General features: G+C 43.5%; 1 long non-coding RNA gene across 1 annotated transcript; it reads left to right on the forward strand.

The window, feature by feature from the left end:
- The first annotated feature begins 217 nt into the window (after positions 1-217).
- LOC122464357 lies at positions 218-13,607 on the forward strand. Its single transcript, XR_006288305.1, has 3 exons — positions 218-283; positions 3,874-3,876; positions 13,432-13,607. It is a non-coding gene; the product is annotated as an uncharacterized LOC122464357 (long non-coding RNA).
- The last annotated feature ends 10,349 nt before the right edge of the window (positions 13,608-23,956 follow it).

Raw genomic sequence — 23,956 nt, forward strand, 5'->3', positions numbered from 1 at the left:
GCTACATGATATGATGGGATAGCCTAATTTTGGCAATTAATTGATTTTCGACTACTAGCGGTAGATATGCCCAATGGCATGTGATGGGATGTTAGATGAGGTGGGATCTGAGTTACTACAGAGAATTCTTTCCTGGGTGCCTGGCTGGTGAGTCTTGCCCACATGCTCAGGGTTTAGCTGATCGCCATATTTAGGGTCGGGAAGGAATTTTCCCCCAGGGCAGGTTGGCAGAGGCCCTGGGGGTTTTTCGCCTTCCTCTGCAGCGTGGGGCACGGGTCACTTGGTGGAGGATTCTCTGCACCTTGAAGTCTTTAAACCATGATTTGAGGACTTCAATAGCTCAGACATAGGTTAGGGGTTTGTTACAGGAGTGGGTGGGTGAGATTCCGTGGCCTGCGTTGTGCAGGAGGTCAGACTAGACGATCATAATGGTCCCTTCTGACCTTAATATCTATGAGTCTATTATTCTATTTTTACATGAGTTAAAAACACCATACTCTAGAGTACTCTCCTCTCTCAGTTTTAGAGAGAGTACTCTTCTCTATCAGAAATACTCATTGGATTGTGTCTTAGTTTCTAGGAAGATTACAAACTATTTGTAATGGGAATCATTCCTTTTTGGTCAGAAAACTTACATCCAATTTAAAAACTAACCTTAAAGAGTAGCAAACAGCTAACCCCAAAATGTTGCTTCTTTGTAAATGGTTCACTGTAATGAAGTCTCTTTGAAGTCAATGGGAGTGGCAGGTGCTCAGCACCTCTGAAAATCAGGCCTTTTGTTTAGGTGCCTGGCTTTTAGGCAACCATGTCTGAGCACACTGATCTAAGTGACTGGACCAAAGTCACATGTGTCACTGGCAGAAATGGAAATAGAATGTAGGTATTGTGAATTCTAACGCCCTGGCCCTAACCACTGAAAAATATTGCTTCCCATTTCTTCATGCTGCAATGCTGAGGCAGTCCGCCAGAGAGGAGAGGGAGAAACAGAAATGGTCAACTATATGACATAGACCTTACCCTGCTGTGTTCTGTCTCTGCTGGTATGTTGACTTTTTTCTGCACTGTGAACTAATATTACAATGGCAAATAGATCTTCCAGCCTCGCCCAGACTTTCAGGAGTCTCCTCCCATCTAGCCACTAGGGAGGGGTGGTTGCAACCCCGTGACCTGTTTACAGACTCCTTAAGGGTCACAGTCCTCAGACTGAGAACTCACACGTCACATCATGGCTAGAGTGAGGAGTGTAAAGTCTTTGCTGTTTGTTATTGTTGGCTGCTGGCCTGTTTCCCCAGCCCAGGACACAGTAGCACCACACCCAGAGGCTGTTCAGGCCCTTCCTTCAGGGCACCATTTACTGGTTGCACCAACAATCTCCAGCAAACCCCAAAATAAAAAACTTCTACATAAATCCAGCAGCTACCATTCCCTGGCCCACGGGCTTCCTTGCCAGAGCCTCCCTGCTCATGGCACCTCTTCCCCAGTCCTCTTATAGGCCATCTATCTGGGATTCCCCTGCTGCAATAACCAACTTGCTTCCCATAACTCTCCACCTCAACTGAGCTCTTTTAGCCTTTCTAGAAATTAAATGCTAACCAGGCAACCACCTGACCCATTCCCATCTGGGTCTGATAAATGCCTCTACTTTTGGTGTCGCTGTGCTGAAGGGCTGGGGCGAGCTCAGCACACAGATCCAGGAATGTGGCCTTGTGCAGCTGAAGGTTCTGCAGCCAGTGCTCGTCATCCCAAACCCACATGACAAGGTGATCCCACCAGTCAGTGCTTGTTTCTCAGGCCCAGAACCAGCGCTCCACCCTCTGAAGCTGCTCTGTGAATGCCACCAACAGTCTTAAATTGTGTCTTTCTATGTCCCACAGCAATCTGACCTCCAAGGAATAGTCATGGTCCCTTTGGCTCATCTTGTGGCTCTGTAAATACGGCAGGACCAGGTAGACTCATGCTTGCACTCCTCCTCACAACAGTGCAGAGCTGTGCAGGCTCCGTGCTTCTGTGGGAGATGGTGGACAGCAAGGAGGCAGGCGTGGGTTTGTGGGATTTTGAAAAGAGGCACAAAACATTACGGAGTGTAGATGCAATTATGGGATGGAGAACACTGCACAACGGGAAGTTGAACCCATGCTCCCTGCGCAACTTGTTTTGGCCCCATGAGACATTGTGAAAACTTCCCAAAACATCCTGCTCTGCAAGGAGGCAAGTTGTACGCTAGTATAGCTACTCACGGTGCACTGCAAGTTACTTCGCCACAAGCACTGGTGAGGACGTGCACCATCGACACAAGGAGCGTAGTGTGGACATGCACAAGTGATGTAACAACTGTGGTGGCTGTATGCCAACACAACTTAGGTCATCATTATTTTGCAGAATAGACATACATACCCCAAGTGACTTAGGAGCCTAAGACCCATTTTTACAAATGACATTGCAATGAGATTTAGGCTCCTAAGGTCCAGATCCTCAAAGGCATTTAGGTACCTAACTCCCATTGATTTCAAGGCCTGTATCTGCACTTAAGTGCCTTAGTCATTTTTGAGGATAGGACCTAGGCTCCTATATCACTTAAGCACTTTTGAAAGTTTTACCCATGACAACCAACTTCTAAATAAGTATTATGCACACTGACCACCCTTATCATTCAGCCCTCCTCGCCGAAAATCATACCTGCTATAAAGCCTTCAAATGATAATCTGGTGAAGATTTTTGTTTTTCAAAAAGGTCACCAACATTGCTTTGATGCTGACTTTTCATTTGATCATATATCAAACTGTATCATCTCTCTAATTTAGAAGACAATTTCCTAGGGGCAGGACCCATGTCTTCCTTTAAACGTATAGATGGAACTTGCCAAATAATAACATAACTGCAGTCAAGTTAAACAGAGTTAAAGGTACAGTACTTGACAGTGTCCCTTTCCATCTTAAAAAATGTTAATCCCATAGTTTTCGTATTGATGGTAACAGACTTCAGTGTATGTGGTTATGTTTTGCTGTCACAATGCCTCTCTCCCAAAATATCAGTAAATCTATTTGTTTGATTGCTAAAGTGTTTGTGTATACAGTACTACAAGGCTGCATGGGGACGCAGTGTCTTCTGGAAAGACAATGTATTTGTGATGTGGGTTTAGTGCGGAATATTGCTGCAAATAAGAACCTTTCCCAATGGTTGCCTTGGTGCTCATCATAGCTAAGGTAAAGGGATACAGAGCTGATTTTCTGGAAATTGGCCAAATAGACAGAATGGTTTATAAGCAAATTGGAAACAGCGAGTGTGATTGTTGTTTTTATTGTCTCAGAATAATTCTGATTATAACACGCTGGCTGTGAAATATGATAGCTGTGGATGCAAAACATCTGCTAGTATTAAAAACACAGCTACTTTTGGCTAATCTCCATTAGTGCCTCTACTTTCAATATTACTTGAGCTGATGTTTACTACATGAATTTATTACCTACCAGAAAGCACTTTTGGCAAGTTCTTCCCATGACATCATAATGTCATCACTAAAAGGAAAAAAATTGAGTTATTTTGACAAGGCAGCTTATGATGACCTTTGATGAACTATCGAAGTCTAAGTAATTCATGTATTTAATTGCCCAGGGGGAGAAATGGGAAGGACTGGCAACATTTGGGGACTTGATTTACCTCACACAAAAATGTTAGATTTGAACAAATGACGAACCATGCAAAAGCGGAAGTGACACTGGGGGACTGAGGCGATTTTGTTCTTTGGTTTGCACTGTATAAAGAGAAATTTGAAACGTGAGAGGCAAGAAAATCTCTATAGCAGAAGGATGATGAGCATTCTACTTGTAGCTGGATGGAATAAAGGGGAAGCTCGTAATGTTTCACAAAGTGCAGCAGGTGGAAGTAGAGAGAGGAAGGATGCTCTTGCAGTTAAACTAGATCTCAGGAGATCTGGATTTATTTGCCAGCTCCGATAGATTTCCTGCATGACCTTCGGCACGTCCCTTAGGATAACATTTTCAGAAGTGCCTAAGGCCCAGATTTTTAAAGGTAATTAGGCATGGCTCCAATCAGTGTTGTAATGCCTAATTAATTTAGGAGCCTCAATCTCATTTTCAAAAGTAACAGGCATTTAGGAGCCTGAGTCTCACTAAATGTAAATGGAGTTAGGTGCCTAAATACCTTTGAAAATCTGGGCCTAAGTGCCTAAGTCATTTTTGAATATGACATTTAGGATCCTAAATCAGTTGGGTGTTGCAGCGCTGAGTGGAGCAATACCTCAATACCTTTAAAAATTGGGGCTGCAGTGATTTAGGAGTCTAAGTTCCAGGACTTAGATATGTTGGAAAATTTTATCCTTAATGTCTTTACTCCCCTTCTGTAAAACTGGGGTTAATACTTCCTTTCTCCCCCACTTTGTCCATTGTGCCTATTTATACTGTGAGCTCTTCAGCTCAGGGACTTGTCATGTGCTTGAACAGTGCCTATCAAAATGGAGTTCTGATCTTAGTTGGGACTGTTAGGCCCTACCATTATATAAGTAATAATCATAAGCAGAGGAGTAGGCCAAATGATCAGAACAAAGGAGGACTATCAGAGTGTGGTGAGCTGGAAGAAGAAAGCAGCCAAACCCAGAGCTGTAACTGGGCATTTTAGTGCCCGGAGAGACCATATTTGCCACACCTCCCCACCCCCCAGATGCAATGCATGGAGGGGCACATGCCCCCGCCCCAATTTCTGCCTTCCATTTAGCACAGAGGTTTTCAAAGTATGGGGTGAGAGAGAGCCTCAGGGAGCATCTCACACCAGCTGGGCTCCACAGCAGGGGCTGGCACTGGGCTCCTTCAGGGGAGAGGCAAGAGCGTGTTGGGGCACAGCTCGGATCTGTGCCACCCACCCTGCCTGGGGAGCACCCATCCATGCAGAGGCAGCCCAGCTTGCAAAGCAAGGCAGGGAGGGCTGCTGGGCAGGCAGCCAATGGCCCTGCCCCCACAGTGTGGAGAGCCAGGGGCCTGATAGGGCCAGGTGGCTCCCATCAGCTTCCGATCCACAAGCTCCTGGCAGGAGGCAATGCTTTTCAAACTGTGGGGTGCACCCCTCCCCCCCAGGCATGCCCCCCAGTTTGAAAATCTGTGTGCTAAATAGAAGGCAGAAATCTGGGGGGGGGCACATGAATCTGCATGCCCCCCTATGTCACCCCATTTTTTCTCCCTCATGGCTTTGCACCCTGGGTGATTGCCCTACTTGCCCTGCCCTGATTACGGCCCTGGCCAAGCGTATGGGCCTGAGTCTTTTCTTTTAGTGTGAAATGCCTGGTGGGAATTCACAAAATGGCACAGGTATATGGGAGATACTGGTCTGGTGGAGCTGTGATAATTAAGCATTTGTTTGTGGCTAAGAAGAAAGGTTCTAAAAAGCCCGTGTGATGATGGGTCTGGGAGCTGGTCTCCTGCTGCCTAGGTGGCTGCTGTGTCTACACTGGTGCCCAACAGCTCCGGTGAAATGGGGACCTGCAGCCTATGAGCCCTACATGTTCAAGCACCTGTTCTCATTCCAGTCTTCAGTGGCTTATGATAAATAATAATTACCTAGTACTTGTAAAGTACATCAGGGTGCTTGGAAATTCTCTTGGGAATCACAAAAGCTTAGCGTGATGGTTAACATAAATGTAGGTGTATAAAACACTAAACACCATTGCTAACTGATATTTAGAAGTTTCAGCACTGATGTGTCTGAACAGCTTATAGTGTTAAAAATACCCAACCCAAACACTCAAAATGACAAAACACAACTCTTTAAAGATTAAAGACTGAAAAGCAGAGTCCCTGTATTGTAACAGAGTAACATCCTTTGCTATGAATTGATACCACGGATAAACACAAAAGCTTGACCAAGCTTACAGGTCTTACATGGTACCCTGCATGCCAGTACTCCTTCTGAAGTCATATCTGATCCTGATTGAAATCAATGACAAAACTCCAGTTAACTTCAGTGGGAACAGGATTGGCACCCATGTTCTGTAAGTTGCTGAATTCATTTTTAATAACCGGATCAATAAAGTCCTCAGAATTATCATTGATTAACCTAAGAAATGGTAGTTTGGGTGTCCACAGTGAGTTGTGACCGCTACTGGGCAGCTTGCCTTCAACACACACAGTACTTTTATGGTGTAAAGGTAGTAACTGTGGGGACTTAGAAAAAATGCTAACATAACACAGGACACCGATTATTCTGTGTATAGAAACCACCAAAAAAATCAATCCCTTATCTTTAGCGTTTTGTAACATTATTATAAGAATGGCTAACTGTCCTTAAACACTTGAAAATTAAAGCAGTAATGAACCCAGACATGCCACTATCGGAAAATCCTGGCTTACCAAAGTGTCTGCTGAATAATGACTTTGTCAGATGGAGCATGAAGAGTTAAAGTTATGTACTAACAACCACATTTTGACCCTCACCCAGTCACAACAAATACACGCCCTAGAAAACAAGTCACTGCTTCAGTACTTACAAACCCAAGTAGAGTGCTGGTGCTTAACCAACAAAGAATCATTTGCAGCATACTATTAAAATCCATTATGTTCACACTGAGGAGATTGTTATTACTATTGTATGATTGTAGCACCTACCTGCCCCAGTTCTTCTTCTTTCGTATGGCTGGTGTAGAACAGCAAGTACAATTTCATCTGAAGTTGATTGGGCAAAATGGCTATATCAGGAGTATCAGAATTTATTGCAATAATGCCTCCTTCATACTTATAAATTGGGCAGTAGACAGTGATATGTCTGATGGTCCGTTGTGGGGAACCACACTCGCACGCTGGGGAGTCCTTGATTTTCCATTTGTGCATTAGATGTGCGCATCTATCATGATTGGTTCAGATTTGGTTCAGAGTTGACCAAGATGACCATGGAAGGTCAAACCCAGGAACTTTCTGCACGGGATCCGGCACAAGGTGCTTATTTTTTAAGTCTTGTTTAGCCCAATATGATTTCCAAGCCTCCTTCTGATCATAGACTGATTGCACGAAGCTAAACGAATGCTCCCAGAAAGGCTTGCAGGACTTAAGACACTGCAAGGGTGGGGGGGCATTGTCAAGGACATGGACCAGGACCCCATTGTGCTACACGCTGTACAAACACAGACCAAAAACATGGTCCATGGCCCAAAGAGCTTACAATCTAAGTCTATGTCTACCCCACAAGCTAAGGGTGTGACTCCGCTGCTTGTGTACATACACTCACAGTAGGTCGTTGAGAGCCAGTGCAAGGATAAATAGGAATGTAGCCATGGTAGCATGGACAGCTGGTTTCTAGGCTGGTTTGTACTTGGCATGGCTCAGCTGTGCCTCTGCTGCCATTACCTGTACTATGGCAGCGACACTGCCACTTATACTCATGCCAGCTCTCATGGAGCGAGTGCGGGCGTGTGTCCTGGAGCAGGGGAATCACACCCCTTCCTCGTAATGTAGACGTAGCCAAAGTATAAGACAAAAGACAACATATGCTTACAGACAGGGGAGCACAAGGAGAGACCGAGGACAAGACTGCACAAATAATCCTGCTATAGGTCCCAAACTCACTTTGATGTACGTCAACTGCAGACTCCCATTGACTGGATGGAAGCTGTACTAAACCTGGAGCAAAAGTAATGGGCAAACAAGAACTAGAGTATAAGCATCATGCATCAATCTCTTGTTATGGGGATTGGGGTGGACATGCTCCCAGCAGAAACCAGGTGTAAGTGCTCTGTGCATGTGGGGAGTGGGGATGTGTGTGTGTGTGGCTGGATGGAGCAAGGAGTTCTCGTCAGCCAGCACAACCTGCCCAAGGTCAGGGGCAGCTACAGTCCCTGCACTGTAGAACTTCAGCTGAAATAATTGTGACCATTTTTCCCCCCGATGACATATGGGGTTTAGTTGAAATTGAAACTTTTCATGGGAAACGTCAACATTGATGAAGTGTTCCAATTTTTCAGTAGGAAAATTCAAATGGAAATGTTTAATTTTGAATCGATATTTTCAATGTTTTAAAAACATTGACCTTTTAAAACCGGTTTCCTTTTGATCAAAAAGGTCAGAGTTTCTCCTTTTGATACTTCCGAATCAAAATTTTTCAGAACTTTTCGTTCCAAAATTTTTGGTCTCATTTTGGGAAGAAAACAATTGTTGAAACAGTAGGATTTCCCACAGGACAAAAATTCCCTTTATCAAACAGCTCTGTTTTTAAAATGAGCCCAGCTGCTACTTTTCTTACTGCAGCAATGTGACTAATAATTTGGATTCAGCATTCTCTTGATCGGGACTGAGTTTTGCTTGCTGTTCACCATCAAACCACAGGAAAAGAAAATGGGGAAAGTCATGTAGTAATCCTTGCTTTGTAACAATTCCCATCATTCACTCACCCTGTATCGAGTCTTTTAAACCTTTGTTTGACAGCCTCTCACATGGTACCACAAAGGAAGAGAGAAGTTTTAGGTGGTAGCTTCTAGATTTTGTTGTTAAAGTCAAATGATGTTTTTTTCTGAAGAAGAAACAGGACACCCACAAACAGAGAGCTCTTGTTCCCCACTACAAACCACCACAGACTCTTCCACTTAAAGAAAAGAAAGTACTGTAAATTATGTCTTACAATCCTTCACTTATTAGGTTTGGAAACATGAAACATACAAAGGTAGTCCGATTCCAGGACCCGATCCTCCAAGGTTCTAAGCACTCTGGCCCTCAATCAGCAAAGCACTTAAGCACTGTATAACTTTAAGCATATAAACAATCCTGTCCCATGCTTACAGTTAAGCTGTGCTAAATGCTTTGATGGATCAGGACTAGAATGCTCAGCACCTTACAGCATCAAGACCCAAATGATCTGCCCAGTGCCACGGAGCTAGCTATATAACACCTTCAGCATAGACGTTGATTTCAACAAAGTTAATTCCTTAAACTATCTGGGTAAATGGGAACAGGTTTCCTTTGGGAGTCTGCTCTGCCTTTACAAGCTCCTGTAGAATGTTTCTACTGTGTTAGAAATTCAACACAGTTACTCAGCCTGACTCCCAAAGGATGATATTCTCTGAACCACACAAGGAATTCCTGAGAAGTCATTCTGACTCAATACCTAGAGCAATGCCTCCTCACTTTACTGGAGAAGCTAAGATAGGGGTGTACCAAGACCCCCATTTTAGGCCACAAGGGTCTGTACTGCCAATCATCGTTATAAAAAAAGGATTACGAAATTCTTCTCAAATGCAAACATTGCAGAGAATGATTTCAGATGCTTTGAACATGAATGACTGATCCATGATTTGGCATGTCTCTCTAAAACCATAAGTTATTTAGGGCATAGACAATATCTTGCTAGGTTTGCAAAGTGCGGTATAAATTTATATTAGTAATAAAAATACCCCCCATTAATTATAGTAATGTGAAATTTCATGGATCAGTTTTTCCATTCTAGGCTCCATTCTCTTCTTGAAGGTGCAAAAACGTATATAAAAGTACTGTACAAAATGGAAAATTCAGTGAGCCACATGCTGTAGTTTTTACACAGTTCTGACTGAGGCAAAACTTCTACTTTATACATGTGGCAGAATTTAATGATGGCCATTATTTTATATAGCACCCAAGGCGTGCTGGGCACTTGCAATAGAGTGAGGACAGCATGAATTTAACCAAGTGATATATTCACACTAAAAGGGGCATTTGATCTATCTGTGTGAGTTAATGTCCACATTAAATAATGGCAGGTCATTTGTCAACCCTTTGTTATTTTTGCAATCTGAATCATAATTTTAATATAGTATCTTTGTTTATTTCTGATGCTTTATAGTCCCATGGATACCTTGACAGGTGATTTATAATGGAGGGAAGAAAGAAAAACAATTTTAAGACAAGATTTATCAAATTAAATATTAAACTAACTTCCAGCAAAGATAATAGAATTCTGTTTACAAATGAATGCCAGCAGCTTGCAGGGATACTTATCAAGGACATTATAGGTGTTTAAGAGCATGGTTCTGCAAAACTCTCAGCTCAAACGTTGTAGTTTTTGTTTTATGGATTTGCATTAGAAGATAGAGACACAGCATCCAGACTAGACAAGAAGAGCTTTCACATTAATGGCACAGCAATAGTTAAGTGGCTCTGTGTACTAGCCTTTCCCGTCCAGAGACCTTGGTTTGGTTCCCAAAGGTCAAGTGAATTTGATGGTCACCATTAGTTAGCCACAAAATTCAATTAGATTTGAGCAATAAATGGGAGGGAGTCCCAGGCATGGAATGGTGCTGTCCGCCAGGGTGGAAGTTCACTGGCACAGCCACATTTGGAAGCTTGGAAAACACGTGCTTGTATTCTGAAAATACCCCCTGACTTTATACTGGAATGAACTAACCCCTTACCCCCAGCTCTCGACACCACTGAAACATTGTGGCATTTCACATGCAGATCTGAACTTTGCAGCTTTCACCTTCCCTTTACTGAGTTGATCCCATCCGCCTGCCCCCATCAGAAAGGAAGGAAAGCCTTCTCCCTTCAGTTCAATGGAAGGGCACTAGCAGTGGAAGATGACGTGAAGTAACCCTTCCTCAGCCCAATTCATCCTTGTGGCAGCATGAGGGCCAGTGCAGGGATTAAAGGCAAGTGGCTTGTGCCATCCTTATTCAGCTGGTGTGTGGCCCAGTTTTGGACCCTAATGCAAGCTGGGGAAGCCTGAGTGCTTCCCTAAACTATGTTCCATGCTACTATAGCACCAATGGGGCTTGTGCCAGCAACTAATCAGCAGGACATAGGAATGTCTTTGCTATATCTGTGCCCTCCCCATTCCTATGGGCACACCCTTGAGTATGGGGCTTCTGCAAAGCAGTACAGAGCCCATGTGGTTGGTTCTGCACCCGTCCTGAGGGTAGGGGGAGAGTGGCTGCTTTGAGGCCATTTTACACTGATAGAGTCAATATAAAGTGACCGTAGTACGGTGATGATTCCTCCCTTAGGCAGTGCTTTGATACTACAGTAGCAGGCCCCTTAGAAATATCTTAGGCAGGGGGGCCTACTGAGAGAGCACTGGACAGGCACTCAGAAGACCTGGGTTCTATTCACAGTTCTTCTACTAACCTTCTAGATGACCTGGAGCGATTGTGTCACTTGCCTCAGTTTCCCCATCTGTAAATTGGGGGTAATGATACTGAACTCCTTTGTAAAGCTTTTTGAGACCTACTGCTGAAAAGTGCTAGAAGAGCTGGGAATGATTATTAGTGTGTCGTGGCATGCTGGCCATTTAAGCGTCAGTAGCATCCCAAACACACTCATTCATACGGCAGAACGAGCTAGTAATAGTAGTTGGTACTCTCTTGGCTCCTGGGCTGCTGAAATCAGTTTCATGTGGTTTTATTCAGACAGTTTCACACACATTTATGGAATCACAACACTATTTCAGAAACTTTCCCAACCAAGACTGAATCTAATAGTTCCCTCTCTGTCAGGCTAACTATTTCTTACTAGTTTTATAGTTCCTTAAATAAATGCTGCCTAGTACTTTTCCATCCCATGTATCTCTTAACTATTAATTATGTTGAACTTTTCTTGACCTCCTGTTCAGCAACAGTGGAAGCTTACGGTGCGCTTAACTCAGTATGACCTCCAGATTGCAGGAGTGGCGCCAACATTTCAGCTGCAGCATAACCCTTTCTACTGCTTCACAGTGATTTATTGCTCAGCAGCTCAGCTAAGATGAAGTGCACCATAAATTTAACAGCCAATATAGCTTCAGCTGGGGAGACTGTGTCCTGCAATCACAAGGGGGGTAGACTTGAGCGGTTAGCTATTTTCCAGTTTCAAATCCTGTGGCCCAATTAAAAATGAAAGGAATTAACTGGGAGTCCACCCAGCGTAACTGGAAGAAGTAGGAGAGATAAAAGAAGATGGCACTACATACCTTCCATGAGTTCTGGACCAGTTTCAAAGAGATCCTGTATAGGAAACTCCTATTGAATGTAAATAGGGATGAAATCTACAAAATTGTAAATTGATTAAAAACCTGGAGAATTTGACAGAGAAAGATATTCTTTCTATAAATATTTGGAATCATTCTACAGAATTCTATAGCAGGGATAATTTTCTATTCAATTATATGGAGTAGTTAAAAATGTTAGTATGTTATATTCTAAAGGAGATTTTTTTCAGTGGGGATGGGCTTAGAGATTGGCTGGTCTGGCGCAGTCTATCTCTTTCCTGAAGAAGATAACTGATATTTTTTATACAAAGGAAATGCAGTAGACGAAGAACTGGTTAAAGAGGAGACTACAGTGGGTTATGCTGAAAGGTGAAATATCAGGCTGGAGGGAGGTTCCTAGTGGAGTTCCTCAAAAATGGATCTTGGGACCAATCTTTTTTAACATTTTCATTAATGACCTAGGCGAAAAAGTGGGAGTGTGCTAATAAAATTTGAAAATGACACAAAGTTGGAAAGACAGGAATATATACAAGAAGATCAGATGACCTTGAAAGTGGGAGTATGGAATGAAATTTAGTAGTGCAAAGTCATGCATTTAGGGACTAACAAGAATTTTTGCTATAATGTGGGGATAAATCAGTTGGAAATGACTGAGGAGAAGAAAGACCTGGCTATATTGTTGATCACAGGATGATTAAGAGCCATCAGTGTGATGCAGCTGTGAAAAAGGTTAATGAAATCCTAGGTTGCACCAGGCAAGATATTTCCAGTAGACACAGGGAAGTGTTAGTACATTATACAGTCCACTATTGAGACTGTTATTTGCATGCAGTTCTGGTCCCCCATGTTTAAAAAAGATTAATTCAAACCTGCAACAGGTGCAGAGAAGGGCTACTAGGATGATCAGAGGAATGGAAACCCTACCTTATGAGAGGAGACTCAAGGAGCTTGGCTTGTTTAGCCTAACAAAACAAAGGCTGAGGAGAGATATGTATTCTCTCCATAAATACATCAGAGGGATAAATAGTAGGGAGGGAGAGAAATTATTTAGTTAAATACCAATGTTGGCACAAGAATAAATGGATATAAACTGGCCATTAACAAGTTTAGGCTTGAAATTTGATGGTTTCTAACCAGCAGTGGACTGAAGTTTGAACAGCCTTCGAAGTGGAGAAGTGGGGGGCAAAAAACCTAAATGGTTTCAAGACTGAGCTTGACAAATTTCTGGAAGGGATGGTATGATGAGACTGTGTACAATAGCATATGGCCAATCTGCAACTGCTAGTAGCAAATCCAGAAATGGAACACTAGATGGGGAGGGCTCTGAGTTACTATGGTGAATTATTTCCTAGGCGTCTGGCTGGTGTGTCTTGCCAACATGCTCAAGGTCTAACTGATTGCTATATTTGGGATCAGGAAGGAACTTCCCCCCAGGTCAGATTGGCAGAGACCTAGGGAGGCGGGGGGTTGCCTTCCTCTGTAGCATGGGGCACGGGTAACTTGAAGGTTTAAACTAGAGAAAATGGTGGCTTCTCTGTAATTTGAAGTCTTTAAGTCATAATTTGATGACTTCACTAACTCAGCCAGAGCTTAGTGGTCTATTGCAGGAGGGGGTGGGTGAGGTTCTGTGGCCTGTGATGTGCAGGAAGTTAGACTAGATGATCACAATGGTCCCTTCTGGCCTTAAAAATCTATGAGTCTATGAATTGGCAACTTTACTATATATTAGTAATCCATAGCTGGCTATGTATCCTTATCCCTAAATACAGAATTGCAAAAAAACCCTCGATACATTGAAACATTGACAAAAACATTGTTATACTGTTAGGGGAATATCAGTGATAACGGAGGACACGATTCAAGCTAATGTAAAATGCAGTGTAATTGCAATTTCAGCTGGATGGTCCTTCATTTCCCTTCCACCAGTTGTAAGTGCTCACAATATTAGATCAATTACCTTCCTGTATTAAACATGGTATTAAAAGTGAGAAACATGCGTCCTAATTTAATTTAACAGACACAGATGTAAGGAACACATAGAAAGGACTTGCGAAGTCTGGTAAATTTAAACAAGAGGTGGAATCATAATTGACAAGTGGCATAGAAAAAAAATTATGGTAGTTACAACCCCAGAAGGAGTTTCTCCAAATGTGAGGAAATTAGGATAGTAAATCTGAAGTAGTTTGCAGAGCATATTAGCATTAGTGAGAGAAGGGTACTAAATGGTTAGAGTAGGAAACTGGAAATTACAATTCCTAGCTTCTACTCCCAGCTCTTTAACTGACTCTGTGTGAATTTGCTCAAGTCACCTACTTTCTCTGTCTTTCATTTCACCCATCAATAAACTAACTTAGCTATTTCACAGGGATGTCATGCAGTTCAATTCTTTAATTCTTTTGTGAAGGCCTTGAAATTCCTCCAACGAGAGATATTACAGAAGAACAAATTACTATTATTACAGCGTTTTAACTCACTCAGCTGAAGTCAATGGGCTTTGTGCGCACTCAGCACTTCTGAACACCAGGCCACTTAGATTTAGGTGCCTAAATATGGGGTTAGGAGCCTATCTTCAAGCACCCTGTTTTGGCGAGTAAGAAATAAAAGAAGCGCAAAACACATGCTGCACAGTAGCAGCAGTATTAATCCAGCCCCAGACTTTTCAGAATATATTCCAGACACTGAAATGTGAAGGTTGAGGAATTGGAGAAGCTCCATCTGCCCAAGTGCTTATTTAGCACTGGTCACCATCGTGTCAGACCCAGATGCAGCAGGACGACAATGTGTTGCTGAGCTCCCCGAAGAGGGAATAAACATGTAAAGCAAACAAACTGTGTGAAGGGCGGAGGAAGGTGTTCATTGCTGATAGTTCCCTTGAACTGTTTGAATCTGGTGGCAAAATGTTTTTACATTGAATGTCTGGAGTCTTATCTTCTCCTTGACAGCATATGAGCACACCCAAAGGCTGTTTTCAGTTTTCTCAATAAAGTAGCAAATTCCAGCTAGCCCCATACCTTTTCTGCTTAAAGGACAGGGACACATTCTAGTTTATCCAGGGCAATATGCCATTTGCTGCTAATCAGAAGGGAAAAATCCTCCAACAACCCAGTGATACAGTGGTGAAATGCCTTAATGGCATCACCCAGTAGCCTCAGGCCATAGTGTTTTAACTGATAAAATGGCCCTGGCTTGAGTTTCATGATTCTTGGAACAAACATAACATGTTTACAAAAAACAGGACCAAAAGCTCTCTCCCAAAAAATAAATTATCCCCCCATTTCTTGTACCATTTCCCATCAAGTACTGATGTCTTTCTACTTACTCATATGGCCCTCACACCAGACTATCTGAACACCTCTCAATCATTAATCAAGTACCTTAGAGACTAACCAATTTATTTGAGCATAAGCTTTCATGAGCTACAGCTCACTTCATCGGATGCATACTGTGGAAAATACAGAAGATGTTCTTATACATACAAACCATGACAAAATGGGTGTTTACCACTACAAAAGGTTTTCACTCCCCCCACAAACCCACTCTCCTGCTGGTAATAGCTTATCTACAGTGATCATTCTCCTTACAATGTGTATGATAATCAAGTTGGGCCATTTCCAGCACAAATCCAGGGTTTAACAAGAACGTCTGAGGAACGGGGCGGGGGAAGGAGGGATAGGTAGGAAAAAACAAGGGGAAATAGGCTTGAATAGAGACTGGGAGTGGCTAAGTCATTATGCAAGGTAACCTAAGTTAATTGTATCCAATTTGCAAATGAATTCCAATTCAACAGTCTCTCGCTAGAGTTTGGTTTTGAAGGTTTTCTGTTGTAATATCGCAACTTTCATGTCTGTAATCGCGTGACCAGAGAGATTGAAGTGTTCTCCGACTGGTTTATGAATGTTATAATTCTTGACATCTGATTTGTGTCCATTTATTCTTTTACGTAGAGACTGTCCAGTTTGACCAATGTACATTGCAGAGGGGCATTGCTGGCACATGATGGCATATATCATATTGGTAGATGTGCAGGTGAACGAGCCTCTGATAGTGTGGCTGATGTTATTAGGCCCTGTGATGGTGTCCCCTGAATAGATATGTGGGCACAGGTGGCAACGGGCTTTGTTGCAAGGATAGGTTCCTGGGTTAATGGTTCTGTTGTGTGGTATGTGGTTGCTGGTGAGTATTCGCTTCAGGTTGGGGGGCTGTCTGTAGGCAAGGACTGGCCTGTCTCCCAAGATTTGTGAGAGTGTTGGGTCATCCTTCAGGATAGGTTGTAGATCCTTAATAATGCGTTGGAGGGGTTTTAGTTGGGGGCTGAAGGTGACGGCTAGTGGCGTTCTGTTATTTTCTTTGTTAGGCCTGCCCTGTAGGAGGTGACTTCTGGGAACTCTTCTGGCTCTATCAATCTGTTTCTTCACTTCCGCAGGTGGGTACTGTAGTTGTAAGAATGCTTGATAGAGATCTTGTAGGTGTTTGTCTGTCTGAGGGGTTGGAGCAAATGCGGTTGTATCACAGAGCTTGGCTGTAGACAATGGATCGTGTGGTGTGGTCAGGGTGAAAGCTGGAGGCATGTAGGTAGGAATAGCGGTCAGTAGGTTTCCGGTATAGGGTGGTGTTTATGTGACCATCGTTTATTAGCACTGTAGTGTCCAGGAAGTGGATCTCTTGTGTGGACTGGACCAGGCTGAGGTTGATGGTGGGATGGAAATTGTTGAAATCATGGTGGAATTCCTCAAGGGCTTCTTTTCCATGGCTCCAGATGATGAAGATGTCATCAATATAGCGCAAGTAGAGTAGGGGCGTTAGGGGACGAGAGCTGAGGAAGCGTTGTTCTAAGTCAGCCATAAAAATGTTGGCATACTGTGGGGCCATGCGGGTACCCATAGCAGTGCCGCTGATTTGAAGGTATACATTGTCCCCCAATGTAAAATAGTTATGGGTAAGGACAAAGTCACAAAGTTCAGCTACCAGGTTAGCCGTGACATTATCGGGGATAGTGTTCTTGACGGCTTGTAGTCCATCTTTGTGTGGAATGTTGGTGTAGAGGGCTTCTACATCCATAGTGGCCGGGATGGTGTTATCAGGAAGATCACCAATGGAGTGTAGTTTCCTCAGGAAGTCAGTGGTGTCTAGAAGGTAGCTGGGAGTGCTGGTAGCGTAGGGCCTGAGGAGGGAGTCTACATAGCCGGACAATCTTGCTGTCAGGGTGCCAATGCCTGAGATGATGGGGCGCTCAGGATTTCCAGGTTTATGGATCTTGGGTAGTAGATAGAATATCCCAGGTCGAGGTTCCAGGGGTGTGTCCGTGCGGATTTGATCTTGTGCTTTTTCAGGGAGTTTCTTGAGCAAATGCTGTAGTTCCTTTCGGTAACTCTCAGTGGGATCAGAGGGTAATGGCTTGTAGAAAGTGGTGTTGGAGAGCTGCCGAGCAGCCTCTTGTTCATATTCCGACCTATTTATGATGACAACAGCACCTCCTTTGTCAGCCTTTTTGATTATGATGTCAGAGTTGTTTCTGAGGCTGTGGATGGCATTGTGTTCTGCACGGCTGAGGTTGTGGGGCAAGTGATGCTGCTTTTCCACAATTTCAGCCCGTGCACGTCGGCGGAAGCACTCTATGTAGACGTCCAGTCTGCTGTCTCGACCTTCAGGAGGAGTCCACCTAGAATCCTTCTTTTTGTAGTGTTGGTAGGGAGGTCTCTGTGGATTAGTATGTTGTTCAGAGGTGTGTTGGAGATAAGCTATTACCAACAGGAGAGTGGTTTTGTGTGTGGGGGGGGGGGAAGGGGAGGAGAAAACCTGGATTTGTGCTGGAAATGGCCCACCTTGATTATCATACACATTGTAAGGAGAGTGATCACTTTAGATAAGCTATTACCAGCAGGAGAGTGGGTTTGTGGGGGGAGAGAAAACCTTTTGTAGTGGTAAACACCCATTTTTGTCATGGTTTGTATGTATAAGAACATCTTCTGTATTTTCCACAGTATGCATCCGATGAAGTGAGCTGTAGCTCACGAAAACTTATGCTCAAATAAATTGGTTAGTCTCTAAGGTGCCACAAGTACTCCTTTTCTTTTTGCAAATACAGACTAACACGGCTGTTACTCTGAAACCAATCATTAATCAAACACTCTTGGGAGCTAGGGAAATACTGAAGTGAAATCTGAGGACCACAATCCATGGATGCCCTATGAAATGGCTCATGGATAATACATTGGAGTACTATGTCCAGTTTTGGGCCCCACACTACAAGAAGGATGTGGAAAAATCAGAAAACGTTTAACGGAGGGCAACAAAAAAGATTAGGGGACTGGAACACATGACTTATGAGGAGAGGCTGAGGGAACTGGGATTGTTTAGTCTGCGGAAGAGAAGAATGATGGGGGATTTGATAGCTGCTTTCAACTACCTGAAAGGGGGTTCCAAAGAGGATGGATCTAGACTATTCTCAGTGATAGCAGATGACAAAACAAGGAGTAATGGTCTCAAGTTGCAGTGGGGGAGGTTTAGGTTGGATACTAGGGAAAAAAATTTCACTAGGAGGGTGGTGAAGCACTGGAATGCGTTACCTAGGGAGGTGGTGGAATCTCCTTCTTTTGAAGTTTTTAAGGTCAGGCTTGACACAGCCCTGGCTGGGATGATTTAGTTGGGGATTGGTCCTGCTTTGAGCAGGGGGCTGGACTAGATGACCTCCTGAGGTCCCTTCCAACCCTGATAGTCTATGATTTTCTCAGTATCTCAATTGAAATCACATGAGATCTCAGGACTGGCGCACACTTCCACTCATGCCTCCCCTGTACTAGAGATCATCTTCAAGAACAAATTTGTCAAACTTGGATGTCACGATCAGAATATGGGAGTCAGGCTGGGTCAGGTACCAGAAGGTCAGAGTCCAAGACAGACTAGAGGACAAACCAAGAGTCAGGTGTCAGGAGACATGCAGAGTCAGAAGCCAGAGTCTGGGGTCTGCTGCACACAGGCTCTGAAGCATGCATGCAGGCTGTGCTGTTGCTCAGACAGCTCCCCATCACGGCTTCCTGGCTTAGGTTCTGGTGCCAGCCAATCAGTGGAGTGTAAGGAGCTACCACTCAGGTCCTGCTGAGCAGTACTTCCTCCTGAGCCCAGCTTCACAGAGTCTTTCCTTGGGAGCTTAGCCTAAGCTTCCTTTGGTGATGTGGCAGCATCAGCAGCCCACAACCCCCATGGGTCCAGGCTCTAGACCTGCAGGTTCTTAGGTTAGGGGCCTAAATATTGGGCCTAGACTTCATAGGCATTGAGAATCCACATATCCCATTTTTAACCAACCCCTCCCATCAAGTTTTTTTTCCCTTAGGATCCACCCACTCCCTCAAAACAAAAAACTCCAGCACTAATTCCAGGGCCATCTGATTTAGGCCTTACCCCATTAGCATCAAGGGCTTCCCAATTCTCGATGTTTAACCCAAAGGTTTCCCTTCAGTGTTTAACTGTTGGAATGCCAGAAGAACACTTCAGTGGTCTTCACACAGGGATTGAAGGTAAATAGCCTCAGCTCTCCCTTCTCCTTTTTCCTTCCTGCAGGAGCCCTTCCCCTTTGCCAGCTCCTACTCCTGTCCTCTAGAAACAACACAACTGCTTTGGCAAACTCCTACTGAGCTTCACAGCCCCCTGCTTAGATAGATAGCATCTCACTTTACAGATGGGGAAACCAAGGTGGAGAGAGGTTAAACGACTTGCCCAAGGTCACACAACAAATCCGTGGCTAACCTGTAACTCAGAAGTCTGGACTTTGTTTCCTGCTTTTTCCACCAGATCACTCTCCCTTGGCAGTGATGGAGTCAAGGTCCATTACCTCCCACATTTGCTTCTGTGGTGCAGAATGCTATGGACCTCATTTGCTGATGCAAAATAAAGACCTTAATTTGGAAGTTGCCAGTCTAAATCTAACTAGAATTAGATCTCTGGGCATGATTGTAATGAACTTTTAAGTTACCAGTAAGACTATTGTCTGCAACATTATTTCATACATTTCCAAAGGATCTCCATGAGGTACTAAAGCCAAGGTTAACCTCATTTGCCTGTACTGGGTATTCATTGCCAATATGAAGAAGGATCAAACTGTATTACACTGACCTTGCAGTTACATTAAAATGTATAGTAAAGTGTTGATCAATAAACACTGAGCTTCTGGGGTTGCCAAATACTGAGAGAGAAAAAATATAATCCCTTAAAGATAATTAGGTAAAAATAGAAATGCTATATTAATTAGCAAAGAAGTATTAATATTAATCAAGTTTAAACAATTTATCTCTAAGGATTAGCTATGACCTACCATAATCACTGAATGTACAAAAGCAGGAGATAAAGGCTAAGACAACGAAATACGTTTCACACATACGCTAAAAGTTCAGCATCATATTAACAATATGTCTTAAGTATCATTGGACCCATGAAGCTTTACAGACATTTAAGATGCCAAGCTCCCAGCCCAGAAGATTTTATAATCTAAGAGACTGATTTCCCAGAGCTCAGCACCCACAGACAGGACCATATTTTCAAGAAACACCTATATGAAGAAGGCAGTGACATGATGGATGTGAAACACGTAGGAAAAACTGAAGGCGCCAACTAGATCAGTGATTCTCAGCCTTTTCCATATTGTGATTCCACATTACAACAGAAAAATGTTATAGGAACCCCTCAAGTTTAAGACCCCTCTTTCCATCTAGCTATAAAGACAGGGATGATGGTTGTGAACCCGTGAAACCTGCTTGCAATCTCCAGGTTGAGAATTCATCATCATCATCTTCTTCCATATGGCATTTGAAAGGAACAGGCTGGGATTATAAATGAATCTTGATATCCAAAAGCCATTCTAATGCTTCTGGGGTACCTAGGTGGATCTCCCTTGTGCCACCACTGTCAGTGTGAATGGGGCAGTTGACTATGATGTGTTGCATGGTTTGTACCTCATCACAGTCAGAGTTTGGTGATTCTGTGATTTTCCATTTGTGGAGAAGATAGCCACACCTTCCGTGCATTGTCCAATGCCGTTGAGTGAAATCCACTGCCTACTGGAAAGGCAGTATCCCAGAGCTTCTTTTTTTGGTTCTTCAATCAGGTCTTTGTTTGAGACATCACAAGTGGCCCATGATTTGAGCCATTGAGTCCTGACATCCTTTCTGTTGGTCTCTAGCACTGACACATAAATCCAGAAAGGCTTCCTGGCTTTGAGTTGGTAGAGTGGTGGTGAACTGAGGTCTCGGTGTATCAGCAGCTCTGGAGCAACCATGATCCTGTTCTCCTGGATCACAGCAGCATCTCACCTGATGTTGGCTGGTATGATGCCCACTAAAACTGGGAACTACAGTATTGGAATTGATTGGAGAGAACTGCTAGCAGTCCTGAGCCCAGCACTGATTTTGGTGTCAATGAGGTTGCTGTGGGAGCTGTTGCACCAAACTGGCACACAATACTCTGCTATTGACAATACTAGGGCTTGTACTGCTGTTTGAAGTGTGTGCATATATCACATCCCCAGGATGTGCCACCAAGCTTCTGGAGGATGTTAACCCTTGTCTTTATCTTCTTTTTGGTGTTGGTGATAGCTCAGTGTCTGATCAACGGTAACTCTAAGGTACAGTGGATTGTGGTCAACTGAGTGCCTAAAGGGAAGCTGGTCTCTTCTGACAATCTGCCCATTAAGGGTCTGTCTACACTGCAAGGTGAGACACACAGCTGGCTCATACCAGCTGACTCGGGCTCATGGGGCTCAGGCTGCAGGACTATTTAATTGCAACGTAGACTTCCCTGCTCAGGCTGGAGCATGGGCTCTAGGACCCTGTGAAGTGGAAGGGTTCCAGAGCTTAGGCTGCAGCCCAAGCCCAGAAGTCTACACTGCAATTAAACAACCCTGCAGACAGAGCCCTGCAAGCCTGAGTCAGCTGGCACAGGCCAGCTGCAGGTTTTTCAATGCAATGTAAACATACCCTTATTTATAGATCTAAATGGGAGCTGGTGGGGTGTTGTGCTCTTTTTTCTAAATCTAGCTCTTAGCAGCTAAAATTCAGCCCAGGGAAGTGTGGGGGAAAGGAATGCAATGTAAAAATAAAGAGTTGGGGCTGCTAAGTCTGACATGCCCCTTGCTAGTGCCATTGACTTAATTTAATATGTAAAATGTCATTGAGCTAAACTAGACGGGTTAACAGGAGAGGCATGAGAGGAGGGGTGGATGAAAGCATAAGGCTTATAGTTAAGAATGGCTTGTTAGGAAGGACTTGAAGGAGTGGCAAGCAGCAGCAAATATCAGTGAGCATCTACAATATGAACATAAAGATGGTTAATAATTTATCCGCCTGTCTGTTAAGCCTCCTGATTTTATGAGGAGACTTCTGATTTACCACGACAATTTCCAAAGCTACCACCACGAAGGACCTTTGTGATCCTATCCTGCCTCCCCAGCTGTGTCTGTGCTGACACACTTTATTTGGCCGCCTTCTCCCATTTCCTCCACTTGGCATGGGTCTGCCATGTTAGTAAGACAGTGGAGGAGCTGGGAGAATGTACAAAGGAACTCAAGATGGCAGGTTTACCTCTCCGCTGAAGGAGGTTATTACCAGAAGCACCATTCCCACTGACCCACTCCCATTCCAGACATGAACACACCACCTACATTGAATTTTTAATTTTTAGTTATCAAGGTAGCAAACAGGAGTAAGGATCACACAGAAGACCTAGGCTAGGCCAGTCTTATGTGCAGTGAGGAAGGGGCCTTAGAAACTTTCCTTCCTTGCATGGCCTGCCTAATGCCCAGACAGAATTGCAGCTCTTCACTCTGGGGAATGCTGGGCTGCTCTGACCATAGCCTCCAAGTAGATTACTGGAAAGAACAATATATATATTTTACCACCTGGGCCCTCTTTGCAGTAAAAAACGAACAATATGGGCCCTGCCCTGGAGATCCTTTGCAATCTCATTTAATTTGTGATTTATGCAGGCCTACATTTTCAAAAATGACCGGGTGCTCAACCTGAGATCTGATGGAGCCTGATTTTACAAAGCTCTGAGAACCTGCCCTCTGGTGACCATCTTCCTTTAAAGTTTCTCCAGGTGGGCACAGAGATGTCATTTCCCACAATCACAAGGCACTTTTGAAAATGTAAGCCATGGTGCCACCAGCATGCTAGGTCCTGTATACACCATATAGGTAAGAAGAGACAGTCCCTTCTCTTAAATACTTATAATCTAAGACAACAATTGACAGATAAGGGGTGGGATGCAAATTCATTTGGCAAAATTCCTTTCACAATTTTAAATGTCCTTCTAGAACACGCTAGTCAGTCCAAATTTTTCTGTGGTTAAAGAGGAAGGACTTTTATGTCTTGATAATCTTCAAAGGAAGATTTGAGCTCTTATGCTAATTTAAAGACCCATCAATTTAAGACTGAGGTGACCCTGATTTACTGAAACCACAGTTATACAGATAGAGAAGGGCTTAGCTAGCTGAGCATTTGGAGGGAGACACAAAACAAAGCTATTACATTGTATTGAACAATGGAAGGCCCTGAACTATTCAATATTTTCGTTAATGACTTGGACAATGGAGTGAAGAATATGTTTATAAAATTTAGAAAGGACACCAAGCAGGGACGGGTTGCAAGCATTTTGTAGGACAGGATTAAAATTCAAAATGACCTCAACAAATTGCAGAATTGGTCTGAAATGAACCAGATGAAATTCAATAAAAAAGTGCACAGTACACTTAGGAAGAAAAAAATCAAATGCATAACTATAAAATCTGGAATAACTGGCTAGGAATGGTACTGCTGAAAGGGATTTGTGGGTTATAGTAAATAACAGATGGAATGAGTCAACAATCTGAGGCAGTTGCAAGAAAGGCTGATATTCTTGCGTGTGTTAATAGGAGTGTTGCTTGTAAAACACAAAAAGTAAGAGTCCTACTCTAATTAGAATGGTGAGGCCTCAACAGGAGTACTGTGTCCAGTTCTGGGTATCACACTTTAAGAAAGATGTGGACAAATTGGAGAGAGAGTCC

This window comes from Chelonia mydas, chromosome 2, assembly GCF_015237465.2.
Source record: "Chelonia mydas isolate rCheMyd1 chromosome 2, rCheMyd1.pri.v2, whole genome shotgun sequence".
NCBI lineage: Eukaryota > Metazoa > Chordata > Testudines > Cheloniidae > Chelonia > Chelonia mydas.